The sequence below is a fragment of the Leptonychotes weddellii genome, chromosome 7, assembly GCF_054177405.1.
Source record: "Leptonychotes weddellii isolate Sample4059 chromosome 7, ASM5417740v2, whole genome shotgun sequence".
Lineage (NCBI taxonomy): Eukaryota > Metazoa > Chordata > Mammalia > Carnivora > Phocidae > Leptonychotes > Leptonychotes weddellii.
The window spans coordinates 126574397-126586161 of record NC_138375.1 but is presented as its reverse complement, the minus strand read 5'-3'; the positions used below and the strand labels follow the sequence as shown (position 1 = coordinate 126586161).

At 42.5% G+C, this 11765-nt stretch overlaps 1 long non-coding RNA gene and 1 pseudogene across 1 annotated transcript; one reads left to right on the top strand and one right to left on the bottom strand.

The window, feature by feature from the left end:
- Positions 1 to 148: 148 nt before the first annotated feature.
- Positions 149 to 3979, top strand: LOC145722495 (uncharacterized). The gene is made up of 3 exons (XR_014146800.1): positions 149 to 234; positions 907 to 1109; positions 1541 to 3979. It is a non-coding gene; the product is annotated as an uncharacterized LOC145722495 (long non-coding RNA).
- Positions 3980 to 8867: 4888 nt separating this feature from the next.
- On the bottom strand, positions 8868 to 9185 carry LOC102736425 (large ribosomal subunit protein eL33 pseudogene; annotated as a pseudogene).
- Between the last annotated feature and the right edge of the window lie 2580 nt (positions 9186 to 11765).

The following is an 11765-nucleotide window of genomic DNA, read 5'->3' as shown; positions in this document are numbered from 1 at the left end:
AACTGAGGAGTATGATTACTTGAGTCCTCTCCCGAGGAGACCCAAAACGAAAAGAAAAAGGAGTTGAAGGTACCTGTCTCCTTTAAGCTTCAAGTCTACTCTCCCTGCCTGGTTTTAGTCCTTGAAACCAGGGAAACACCTTCCCTTTGGATCATCAGGTAACCTCAGAGGCTGTCTTGATCCTTCCGGGAAGGGATGGATTTGGAGCACCTGGCCCAGAGCCTCAACTCAAATGTGAGTTTCCTCTTGCCATTTTAATGTTGTCTTTTTCAGCAGCTTTCCTGCCAACAGTTCTTTTTTTTTTTTTTTTAAAGATTTTTTTATTTATTTGCGAGAGAGAGAATGAGGGACAGAGAGCATGAGAGGGAGGAGGGTCAGAGGGAGAAGCAGACTCCCTGCTGAGCAGGGAGCCCGATGCGGGACTCGATCCCGGGACTCCAGGATCATGACCTGAGCCGAAGGCAGTCGCTTAACCAACTGAGCCACCCAGGCGCCCTGCCAACAGTTCTTTATTGAAGACATTTAAAAATCTATCACCATGGGGTTCACATTCTCTGGTTTTCTAGATCTCTTTTGAAGGGTGGTCCCTTTAGTCCTCAGCTGCTGGTGTGTTTCCTGAGTACCCGGCCCCCGCCCCTTTCTGGGGCTCACTCGTCTGCGAATGCAGCCTGGGAGAGCATGAGCTGTATGGGCAGCTACATCACCCAGGTGACTCAGCTCGAGGTACCACGCCCCAACCCTCCATCCCCTTGCTGGAGGTCCCTCACAGCACTCCTGCTGTTAAAGCCCTCTCTCCCCCATCCTCTGCCCTTGCCTGTGTTTCTTAGCACTAAGTATAATAAAAGAGAGGATGCTGATACCTGTTGCATTTCATTCTCTTCAATTTGCCCTCAAATTTGCCCTCAGCTTGCCAATTGTGCTATCAAAGAAATTCCTCTGGGTTTGTACCCTTCCCAGATTCGATGTGTATGTTATGTGGATTTCCGTGCCCCTTGTGGGTGGAGCAAGAACAAATTGGTGCCCGTTAAAGCAAGGTGGGTGGAGCCTCCACATAAGGAAAACCTTTAAACCTCAGAATGGTCTCAACGTGGAATGGAATTCCGTGGAAGGTCAGTGAATTCTTCGTCTTCGGAGGTGTGTCGAATGTCAAATGCTTGATCAAGGTGGGGATGATGGAGTCGAGGGAGAGTGGACCCTCCTGTCACATTAGCCTCTTCTGGGGGAGTTGTTTGCACCCTCTCCCCCAGAGCTTGCCCCTTTCCCTCAGATATTCTTATTTAATTGGTTTGGCATGGGAGCAGACATCAGGTTTTTTCCTTAAAGCTCCTTGGGTGATTCCAACGTGTCCCCATAGCTGAGAGCATCTTTTGTAGGAAAAAAAAAATGAAAGCTCATATTAGGGAATTGGGGTCTGACGCCAGAAGGTTCTTCCTTTCGTCTCTGACATGCTATTATTTTAACTTCCTATTTGGTCTAAAGATGGGGCTCAGGTGCTTTCTGCTGCCGACCTGCTCTTCCTCGCCTGTTTTCTTTCATCTAGGCTGTATCCACCTGGGGCTGGCTTTGTGCAGGAGGGAGGCGGCCACTCCTGAGGCGGCTCTGACTCTGGGCACTGGTATTTGCGCCCTTGGAGACCAACTGCCTTCTCTCCACACCCTGGACAGCATGGCAGTCTCTCCTGAGGGACCATTTCCAGTGGAACTGGCTATTTAAATAGCAGCATGAGATGGAAGAAAACACGTTTCACTGAGAAAAGGCCATCGATAGTAGTTGTAAGTGTAAGTTTTCTTTTTTGGGGTCCATGTGTGCAACTGGTTTAGAAAACCCCAAATTCATGTTATCTTAGACATTCGGGAAGACATTGAGGCCTGATGACAAGGCCCTGCCTCTCAGGGTGCTTGTTAATTACCTGCGTCCTGTAGGGACGAGCAGGAGTTTGGGAGCAGAGGGGGAACAGGGGCAGAGAGAGAGAGAGAGAAAAAGAAATCAGCCACAGAACCCTGGCTTGTAATGGGAGGAACTACCTCAAGTCCCCTCATGAGAGTCTACCTCCTGTTTCTCTGCAGTGAACTTAGCATGAAATTTCACTTCTCAGGTGTTCCTTCCCCTCTGTCCTTTTCAGACTCGCTGTCTGTTCTTTCTTTTTAGGTCCCCTGAAGGCAGATGGGTAGGCTGGCTTTGTTGTGACTCGGTGCCATTTTGTAGAGTTAATTCTTCTCTTTCCTCCTTCCAGGAAAAAGAGCAGGGCTTGACATTATAACAGGCCTCCTTAAATACCTGTAAGAGGGTCAAGTTCACTAAAATACAATCAGTTGCTTGTAGGTGAGTAGCAACAATTCTTGCTCCAAGACCTTAACCTTCCAACCATTAAAATGTTAAATGTAAACAAGATCGACCCTTCCATTGCCTTAAATAAATGCCTTCTTTTAAAGAACTCATCCTCGGGTAAAATTTCCCAGCTACTTTCATGGATTTCTCTCCTGAACCTGACAATTGCCCATATCTCTTCCTTCCTAAATTCTTGTGCTGAGTTTGGTGAGTACGCAGGAGTAAAATTTCTAAGGCATGAAGAAAATTCTGTTACCTTACTGATGAGCTCCCCTGTTTTTGCTGGCTTGGCTCTATGGAGCTACAGCCAAAAAGTGACTGTGTCACGCATGGATGGAACTCTGGATGAGGAGGAGGAGAAGCCAAAGGATGGGAACAGGTGCTACCTATTCACGGAATGAAACCCTGTCTTTCTAAGAGAGTAGAACGCCATATTTGTGTTCATAAGGATCATCTTTAATTCATAGGATTTGGGGACATAAAAATGATTCTCACACAAAACAAGATGAGCTAGACTTCAGCTATGGGCCTGTCAGTACCTTTGGGTGATGTGCAGTGCCCAGAAGCTTCTAGAAAACAAGACAGTCACGGTGGCGAGGTGGGTGAGGAGTGTTCGTTTTGGCCTTGCTCTTGCTGATACCCAGAGGTTTTGCTTTAGAACTCTGGTCCCCAAAAGGGCTACGGATGGATCAATGCTATCAATAAAGTCTCCAGAAAGTTCTTCTTAGCAGTTCTGGGCTCCCTTAGGAATCATTTGCTTGACTTTAAGAGCTAGGCATAAAGAACTTCCTCATCAGGGGTCAATGCTGGGGGATATTGACCATGTTGGCGTGACCCGTGTGACAAATACAACATCTCCAGCATTTCAGCATTGTACCCATGCCTCCAGCCAAATGTGGTGCTGTCGGGGGATTCTGTCCTTCTTTTAGGAAATGTTACTGCTTTCTTCTTAGCCCAGAGCCCTGTCATCTAACTACAGTAACCCCAGGGGAGGTAGGGAAAAGTTTTCTGCTTGTTTTAGCTGAACATAGGATAGTTCCAGCAAAACTGAGTTCTGCTCCTGAGAAAAGAAAAGCATGGATCTTCTGTGGGTGGCCAGTAGTTTCTGTCCCCCTTTATTTTCATTTCTGGAAAATGTTGAGTTTATGAACGTGAAGTGCCCGTTGATAATAGAAATGGTAATCCGCTACAAGGAAGACACAACTGATTTTCTGCCCTTGGGTCTAGCTTGGGGAGAGCTTTCTACCCCTGGAAAGGAGAGGGAAGAAGAAAGAGGAGGCTCTGTTAGTAACTACTGGACCCCTATGATTGGAATCTCTTGGTCTAAACCAGCAACCTTACTTAACAGATAAGGAAATTGAGGCCTAGAGAGATGAACCCCTTTCCCTGCAAGTATTTATTGAGTATCTACACGGGTCTCTTATAAGCTCTTGGGACTCATTAGTGAACAAAACAGAATTCTCTGCCTCAGGGGTCACGTTCCCACCTGCAGGCCCGGGATGGAGACTGGAAGGCAGGTGTCTTACATGCCCATTGCTTTATTGCTCCGGGCCAAAAGGACTGGAGCTTTAAGGTTCCTTGAAATTCAAGTAAAAAACAAAATACTGTGTTGGAAAACCATCACTGGTTGATGTGGTTGCTTCAAGAGGTCTTGGGAGAGTCTGAAACATTCTCTGCCTTGCGGATCTGATGGACCTCCAGGTTAAAAGACAGTTTGATGATACCTGCGGTCTACCTTCCTTCCACTTCCTATCCACCATCCACCAACTGTGGCTTTTTTTTTTTTTTTTAAATCTCCTATCCGGTTTTTTTTCTGTCCTATACATGGAAGGGATTCAGAGAAGACAGAGTAAGTCTCCTTCCAGATAATACTTGAAAGGGAAATAACCCATTTGGATGAAAATAGGTAGGTATCCAGTTCTTTAGGGACTTGCCTTAAGTGGATAAGTTGTTTTGAACAAAATGCGGGGGGGGGGGATGTAATGGGAACTATTTTGGACCACCCTATCTATTTATAACAAGAAGTTTTATTCTTCACATTCATTTTGGAAAAAAGGTGTCTTTTCTAATGTTGCTGCCATTCGTAAAAACACTTTGGAATTCCTCCTATCCTACTGCCTTCAAAACCACCTTATAAGTCACACCAGAAATGTGATGTCATTGCTGCACACGGAGACTCCAGTTGAGCAAAATACCACTTCGTGGAAGAAACATTTTTTACCTTATTTTCCAGATCTGGCTCTGAATGTCTTTTTGTCTAGTTCCCAAATCAAATCCACCCATAATTGCTGCAAATTTCTCACCACCGAGGAGATTTAAAAGTCTATGCCACAAACTAAAGGCAATTTTAGAAGAGGTGTTGAAAAATATTTTAAGTAATGGCAGTATTGTGGGATTAAAGTCCTACACTCCCAAGTTGCCTATTTGGAAAAAGACTAACTCTTTATTTCGGCAGGTGTCAAACCACCTGTTCTGTGAATAGTTCAAATACATGTTCAGGAATCTTTCCTTCTCCAAATCTGAGCAAAGATTTTAGATGTTAAAATTTTGAATAGTGGTAACCTATATCCTATTATTTTAAATGGGAAAAATTGGAAAGCATTTCTAGGAAAACACAGAACAGCTTCCTCCCAAATCACTAAATCACTCACGTACTTACACAATACAGTGAAGTTTTCTGGAACCAACCGCAACTTCAGATATCTTCCAAAGTTTTCACACATAGGAAAAAAAAAGTCATAGCCTTGGCAGATGGGGACACGGGTATGGCCACGCTTATGTCTTTTCACTTCTAATTTTTGGGCTTTTCCATCCCTTTTAGACATACCTGCTTTCTTCACGGGCCTTTCTAGCTTTCTCCTCTGTTGGTAGAACTTTCCCTTAGTAACACGAGGGAGGTGACAGTTATACGTGTTACCTACAGTTATCTACACAATACTGTAGATCAAAGAGTGTGGGAGCCTGTCTGGAGAAAAGCCCAGAGGCGACTTTTCCGGGTGGGTGGGTTATGTGCTGCCGAAATGTTTTTTCTGGCGTGCATATGCAGATTCACTGAAGTGATTTTTTTTTTTTATTTGGTTAGTGAATTTTGTAAAGTTGTTAAAGAGAGATTCTGATGCCAAGTGCTCAGCAAGTGAGGAAACCCTTATAACGTAGCTTGTGTATCTACTTATCTCATGGTAACTACCAACTTATCAGCACATCAAATACGTTTTATACTACAGGAAAACCTCAGTGTCTCTTTGCAATTCACGATTGAAGTTTTTGTTCTGATGTGTTAAAAGAATTACCTAAGTGGCATTTACCACACAGTTCATACAATTTTTGTTTTGTTTTGTTTTCGGATTCATACTCTATTTTTTATGGGGTTTTGTTTGTTTGTTTTGCTAAGCATGCTCTTTGTTGGATGATGGGGAAAGTTTCTGTGGAGGTCCACTGACCTCCCAAAGCTGACTTGTGAATTATCTTTAATCTAGAGTAATTTGTTAGATAAGTATTTCTCAGATTGGTATTTCTTGAAACAACATTCTGGGAATGTGGCTAAAAAAAATGTTTCGTTGTAAAGTAAGCATGTTGGCATGTGTCCCTTCTTTAGAGATTCACCATTTATAAGAACATACTCATGGAGTGCCTGGCTGGCTCAGTTGGTTAAGCGTCTGCCTTTGGCTCAGGTCCTGATCCCAGGGTCGTGGGACTGAGTCCCACAGCTTCTCCCTCTCCCTCTGCCTCTCTGTCTGTCTCTGTCTCTCATGAATAAAATTAAGAAAAAAAAACAAAACATACTAATGACTGAGCAGTCTTGTAGAGAAAACAAAAACTTTTAATTAACTTTGTTACACTAACATGTCCCATTTTGTATGAAATGCCTATTCATATCTGGCAGAACACTAGTCTGGGAGACATTCTATTAAAACAATTCTTTTTTTTTTAAAGATTTTATTTATTTATTTGACAGAGAGAGAGACAGCGAGAGAGGGAACACAAGCAGGGGGAGTGGGAGAGGGAGAAGCAGGCTTCCCGCAGAGCTGGGAGCCCGAAGCGGGGCTCGATCCCAGGACCCTGGGATCATGACCTGAGCCGAAGGCAGCCACTTAACCGACTGAGCCACCCAGGTGCCCCAACAATTCTTTATTTCTATCTCAGATTGAAGAGGCTGCTCTCAAATTTGGAGTTAAGGAATGTCATCCAGTTACACAGCTGCATTTCTCAGCTCTTAAGAATATTCTAAAGCAGCTTGTTCTAATGCTAGACCTCAGAATTTGGCAAGGACAAAATGTTGTAGAAGTTGGCAAGAAGTTATACTCTAATAATTAAAAGGTTTTTCCATGTTAAGTACAGATCATTTTCAGAAAAGGCTGAGAAGTATTTGTTTTGAATTCTAATAAAAATTAAAAAATATAATTACAGTATACCCCAAATGTATTGTAATTATGAATAATTTCTCTAGGGATATTATATAAATATAGTAGTTGATGCATTACTTCAAAATAATATTCATTGCTGTTGTGGAAGGGAGAGATCTTCACAGTAATAATATTGGTGTTATTTTACATTAAATGCAGCTATTTTTGAATTGGTTATTAGCAGAGTCAGATCAGTATACCGGGAGAATGGAAATTTCTGGAAATGATGAAAAAGAGCCATGGGAGCTGATCTTCCATTCTGGGCTTTTTGTGTAACATCATACCCCACCCCTCCAAGAACCCCCACTACCCCCCTGCCCTACTGTACTATCCTCCCTATCTTTGGGCATTGACATATTGTTCAAAGCTTAACTTTTATCAAAGATACTACCCTCTCCATGAAGTCTATTCTGATCTTCTCCAAGTTCCTGTTAATTTCTCTCTGTCTCTAGACCCGTTACACGGGGAGTTACCTGTGTGTTTCACGGTTTACATTCGGCCTTGGTTATGATCCTTGCATTCTTCTCAAGACCCTCTCATGCAACCCACACCCCGTCTTGAAACCTGTGTTTGCATTTCTTGATTTGGCCAACACGCAGCTGGTGTCCAATATTTATGAACTGAATAGTGACAAAAAAACCCACCTCCAAACCCAAGTACTTCTTGTAAGTATTCTCATACCCAGTATAATTGATAAAAAACAAAATGGGCATCTGAGGACAGTCATCTCAGTGTTTTGTGTTGGCCTGCTGCATTAATGGTCTCACCAGGATACCAGTTTGTACCCAAGGAAGCACTTCAAGTGTGTTGTTTCATTGTTGTGTCTCTTAGAGGCAATGCTAACTTAACCAGCAGAGTATTTTTCAATATTTCTGTTGCATGGACTGGTTTTTTAGTGTGTTATTATTGTACAGTGTGTGAATTCTTGGTGGCTGTCTGGATTAAACAAAAACGAAAGATGCTCTGAAATAACACTTGTGAAGTCCCTTACACCTTGACTTTGAGCAATGGCCTAATTACCTTAAGTTCAAAGCAGATTCATGGAATTCCACATAATAACGACTTACATTTTTCTGATGATTCGAGCTTTGTAAGTTGATTTCATTTGTAACCATCCATTCAGTCAATCAACTAGTCGATTAACAGGTCAGTCCTTCAACAGACATTTTATTAGAACCCATTACATAAAACACATTGGCCAGCATGATTTAGGGATTCCTAAAATAAATAAGGCAAGTTTTTAATCTGGAGAGGGGAGACAGAAATAGCAACAAGTGTGCTTGAATATTGTGATTGAAGTTGGTAAACCCCACAGTAGGGACACAAGATGGGGAATGGTTCTCACTGAGGGAGGGGACAGTAGACAGGAGGAAATTTGTAGGGGAGGGGTCAGTGAGCAAAGTCTTACTGGATTCTCACTAGGGTCACAATTGTCCATGTTTTCCAGGTGGGAACCTGACTCAAAGCAGTGAAGCATCTTCTCCCAGGTGGTCCTGCTCTTAAGATTTCAGAAGCTTTTTGTCCCACCCCACACTATCTCCCCTGCACCCCACAGGGTTCCTGGAATGTGCATCTCATGTTCTAGCAGAGATGAGAAAGAGAAAGTAAAGGCCAGAGAACCTGGGACAAAGGATGACGCTTATTCAAAAGGAGCCTGGTTCCCAGAGTAACCAGAAAAACAACGTGATAGAAAATGTTATTCATCCATAAAAAGAAGAGAGAAAGCCAAACCCAAAGACAGAGTTGAGAGCTGGGAACAATGGCTTTGCTAACATTTACAGGCCTGTGGGATTTCTCAGTTGCATGGAGTGTTGAGGAAAGTTATTTGAAAAATATTCGAAGTACTTTGACGTCACTTCCCCTGGGCAATGGGGAACTTGTGTTTTGGAGGTTGGGCTTCTATTAACATGAAATTGTGGAGGAAATGGGGTTTAAGAGGATGACGCACTTCTTCTGTCACTGTCCACAGATTCCAATGTTATCTTTTTCTTATTCTCTTCACTGGAATCCACTAGTTTTCATGGGAAGGATGATTCTCTTTAGTCATAATCTTGGTGTGTGTGGCCATATTTCTTTCTTTCTTCTTCTTTTTTTTTTTTTAACAAAAATACAGGAGAACAAATCTTCACCTTTATTTTTCATTAAATTTAAATCCTTGAGGGGTACAGCATCACACGGATTCTGTGGCCAATGGCTTTAGCAGGAAGGTTGCTTCGGAATTCGGCACGAACCATGCCACTGTTTCCATGAACATGAGTTACTTTTCCCCAGATTACACTGGTTGGAGTTACTGTATTGTTCTTTGCTTTGTACTCATAAGCACATCTCTTGCCTAGATAGAATTCCGTTTCATCTCGAGCATAAACACCTTCGATTTTAAGAAGACCTGTGTGCTCCCTCTGGTTCCGGAGACCCCGCTTATAGCCAGCAAAAATGGCCTTGGCCCCACAGCCTTCCAGACGTTATTTGGCGTTATCAGAGTCCTATTCCCAGCAGGCCTCCACAGGCTCCAAGATGGCAGAAAAAGTTGTGTGGCCATATTTCTTTAGGCTGGTGGCATACTGATTTACAAAGAGCCTTCAGAAAACACCCATGTGCATTGAAGATGCCAGGGACAAAAGCAACTTGGTATTGGGACAGATTTTCTTTGTTCTTTGAGAGAAAGCTTAATATTGGATATTAGAATGAAGCATCGTTCACAGATTTCTAATATGAATTAAACTGCCCAGAAACTGATGGGAAGGCATTTGATCTTCATCCTCTTTGCTCTGTACTTCAGGTTACCCCATGGGAATGATGAGCCAAAGTGATATATTTTATAAATTTTTAAATTGTAATATCACAGTTAGGGAAACAATTATTTTAACTTACCTGAAAGCAAAGTCCTATTACTCCGATGGATGAGGTTGTCCCTTATTATTTATGATCTTTTATAGGTTAAAAAACATGTTTCACAAATGATCTCTTGTGGCTCTCGTAAGAACCCTGAGGAGATGCATAGGAGATGTTTTCTGCAAGACTGTTTTTTTTTTTTTTAAGCCATGACGAAACTGAGACCCAGACAGGATGGGCCTAAGGCTCTAGCTAATAATAATATTTTTCTTACCCTCTGGACCCATGTCACTTAGTTCTGTTAAAAAAGATAGACTGAGGCATATTACAGGTTTTAAGTTTATTTGAGTAAAAACTGATTCAATCCGGAAGTGGTTAGGAGTGCTCCACAGACAGAGGTTCCAGAGAGACTTTATATCATAGAGAGGATTCGGAAGCAACACAAGGGAATGATTTGATTGGCTGTAAGTAAGCATTTGCCTTATTTGGAGTGGGTTTACTGGCTGGCTGTGATTGGTTGTCCTAGATTTTGATTTCTTAACCTTGAGGCATTTACAGGCTTAGGTTCTGGTTTGCTTATATGGGCTGCTAAGATATTAGAACCACCTCAGTCTAATAGCTTCCTTGTTTAATTGACTTCATGGTTCTTTGCATTATATGGCTTCTTTGAAGAGAAATCCTCTTGTGGACACAGACGGTACCCCTAACCCTGACCTGCTATTTATCAAACGTGTGTGATTAGTTGCAAGGGAATCTGAATGAGAAAATGGAGGATTCCGTTACCAGCCCATCCCACGCAGAAGAAAATTAAGACAGATCATATACCCCACTGGTATAACAGTTTGAATTACTTCAATATTTGAAGAGCAGTGCATAATTAAATTCTAAGAATCCAGAATCATATTTCTCTTACTGGGAACACCTGCAACAGAAAAGAGTGAGTTTGAATGAACACAGCCCACTAGAGATCCTCATTATAACCCTGTGTAGAGTTTAAATTGTAGGAAAAGAACAGAAGCAGGTGATATTACCAATGTCAGCTCATTTTCTCAGGCCACAGTAGCCTGGAGTTTTAAAAGGGGTCACACGAATGGTTATAACTCATATTTTTAGCTTTTGATCCCTTTGATGGTTATAAACCCTCGGCAGAGTTCCCGGGGCCTGTCTTCTATGCCCACTCTGGTTCTGTCCACCACCCTTGCAGTTCATGATGGGTTTCCTTCCTCCCCTGCTTCAGCCCCCTGTTGGTCAGGCTGGTTGTCCTCAGAGGGGACACAGATTTTGCTCTGTTGGTAGCCTCCCCCGTTAGTGTTCTTGCCTCTGCCTCTGATTTCATTCTAGGCATTCTTAACGTAAGCAGATGATGTGGTCTTCTCCCTTTGGGGGTAAGTGTGGATCTCAAGGCAGGGCACAGTTGTGAGCACGTTGTCTCTTTTCTTCTTAGAATAGAACTCACCGAGCTATGAGTCCATGAGAATAGGTAGGCCAGAGACAAGGTTCAAGCTTGGGTACCCAAAATATCAGTATTTTGTGCTCAACCCAGGTTGATTTTTTTTTTCCCTTCTATTTTCTGTTCTCTCTTTCATTCTTGACTTCTGTTTCTTTGGTTAATTAATTCATTTTTTAAAAAAATTTTAATCCTAAACTCATGAAGTGAGAGCTGCTTTGAAAGACAAAAGTCCTTAGGTCAGATCTATCTCCCTGACTGAAGGAAAAGAAATGAGGGAAACCCACAGAAGCAAAGTGATGTGTTTCCATTAAGAAGAGGAACATCCTCCTTCCCTCCAGGAGGTGAGTGACACCAAAGCAGCAGGAATGGGTTTTCCATTCCTGGGGCTAAGAAGTAAGGGATCTGGAACTCAGTGATATTGTATGTACGAAACAAAACAAATCTGAATTGGGCTATAAAAGCAGGGTTTAAAATGAACCAAAGGAGGCAGAGCTGGCTGGATGGATCTGTGGGTGGCAAGTTCCTCAGTGTTCTGCCCCTGTTTCTCTGTCCGGAGTGAGGGAAGTTACCCTGCTCTGAACCGGGACTCCAAGAAATATTGTCAGGAGGCCATTTTCTCCCTTTACATTCCCCAAACCACCCTGAGTCCATGTCTTTTCTTACCTCTCTCTTCAAAAAATTTTTTCTCATTCAAGTATAATGAACATACAGTGTTATATTAGTTTCAGGTGTACAATATAATGATTCAACAA